Here is a 2,436-nt window from a genome sequence, read left to right on the forward strand (position 1 = left end):
CTTGACCAGGTTTGCACACACTGCAGCAGGGATTTTGGCCCACTCCTCCCTACAGATCTTCTCCAGATCCTTCAGGTTTCGGGGCTGTCGCTGGGCAATACGGACTTTCAGCTCCCTCCAAAGATTTTCTATTGGGTTCAGGTCTGGAGACTGGCTAGGCCACTCCAGGACCTTGAGATGCTTCTTACGGAGCCACTCCTTAGTTGCCATGGCTGTGTGCTTCGTGTCGTTGTCATGCTGGAAGACCCAGCCACGACCCATCTTCAATGCTCTTACTGAGGGAAGGAGGTTGTTGGCCAAGATCTCGCGATACATGGCCCCATCCATCCTCCCCTCAATACGGTGCAGTCGTCCTGTCCCCTTTGCAGAAAAGCATCCCCAAAGAATGATGTTTCCACCTCCATGCTTCACGGTTGGGATGGTGTTCTTGGGGTTGTACTCATACTTCTTCTTCCTCCAAACACGGCGAGTGGAGTTAGACCAAAAAGCTCTATTTTTGTCTCATCAGACCACATGACCTTCTCCCATTCCTCCTCTGGATCATCCAGATGGTCATTGGCAAACTTCAGACAGGCCTGGACATGCACTGGCTTAAGCAGGGGGACCTTGCGTGCGCTGCAGGATTTTAATCCATGACGGCGTAGTGTGTTACTAATGGTTTTCTTTGAGACTGTGGTCCCAGCTCTCTTCAGGTCATTGACCAGGTCCTGCCGTGTAGTTCTGGGCTGATCCCTCACCTTCCTCATGATCATTGATGCCCCACGAGGTGAAATCTTGCATGGAGCCCCAGACCGAGGGTGATTGACCGTCATCTTGAACTTCTTCCATTTTCTAATAATTGCGCCAACAGTTGTTTCCTTCTCACCAAGCTGCTTGCCTATTGTCCTGTAGCCCATCCCAGCCTTGTGCAGGTCTACAATTTTATCCCTGATGTCCTTACACAGCTCTCTGGTCTTGGCCATTGTGGAGAGGTTGGAATCTGTTTGATTGTGTGTGGACAGGTGTCTTTTATACAGGTAACGAGTTCAAACAGGTGCAGTTAATACAGGTAATGAGTGGAGAACAGGAGGGCTTCTTAAAGAAAAACTAACAGGTCTGTGAGAGCCGGAATTCTTACTGGTTGGTAGGTGATCAAATACTTATGTCATGCAATAAAATGCAAATTAATTATTTAAAAATCATACAATATGATTTTCTGGATTTTTGTTTTAGATTCCGTCTCTCACAGTTGAAGTGTACCTATGATAAAAATTACAGACCTCTACATGCTTTGTAAGTAGGAAAACCTGCAAAATCGGCAGTGTATCAAATACTTGTTCTCCCCACTGTATATATCACTCTCTCTCTCATATATCTCTCTCTCTCTCTCTCTCTCATATATATATATATATCTCTCTCATATATATATACATCTCTCTCTCTCTCATATATATATATATCTCTCTCTCTCTCATATATATATATATCTCTCTCTCTCTCATATACATATATCTCTCTCTCTCTCTCTCTCATATACAGTGGGGAGAACAAGTATTTGATACACTGCCGATTTTGCAGGTTTTCCTACTTACAAAGCATGTAGAGGTCTGTAATTTTTATCATAGGTACACTTCAACTGTGAGAGACGGAATCTAAAACAAAAATCCAGAAAATCACATTGTATGATTTTTAAATAATTAATTTGCATTTTATTGCATGACATAAGTATTTGATCACCTACCAACCAGTAAGAATTCCGGCTCTCACAGACCTGTTAGTTTTTCTTTAAGAAGCCCTCCTGTTCTCCACTCATTACCTGTATTAACTGCACCTGTTTGAACTCGTTACCTGTATAAAAGACACCTGTCCACACACTCAATCAAACAGACTCCAACCTCTCCACAATGGCCAAGACCAGAGAGCTGTGTAAGGACATCAGGGATAAATTGTAGACCTGTACAAGGCTGGGATGGGATACAGGACAATAGCCAAGCAGCTTGGTGAGAAGGCAACAACTGTTGGCACAATTATTAGAAAATGGAAGAAATTCAAGATGACGGTCAATCACCCTCGGTCTGGGGCTCCATGCAAGATCTCACCTCGTGGGGCATCAATGATCATGAGGAATGTGAGGGATCAGCCCAGAACTACACGGCAGGACCTGGTCAATGACCTGAAGAGAGCTGGGACCACAGTCTCAAAGAAAACCATTAGTAACACACTACGCCGTCATGGATTAAAATCCTGCAGCGCACGCAAGGTCCCCCTGCTCAAGCCAGCGCATGTCCAGGCCCGTCTGAAGTTTGCCAATGACCATCTGGATGATCCAGAGGAGGAATGGGAGAAGGTCATGTGGTCTGATGAGACAAAAATAGAGCTTTTTGCTCTAAACTCCACTCGCCGTGTTTGGAGGAATAGAAGGATGAGTACAACCCCAAGAACACCATCCCAACCGTG

The sequence above is a fragment of the Salvelinus alpinus genome, chromosome 8 (assembly GCF_045679555.1).
Source record: "Salvelinus alpinus chromosome 8, SLU_Salpinus.1, whole genome shotgun sequence".
Taxonomy (NCBI): Eukaryota; Metazoa; Chordata; class Actinopteri; order Salmoniformes; family Salmonidae; genus Salvelinus; species Salvelinus alpinus.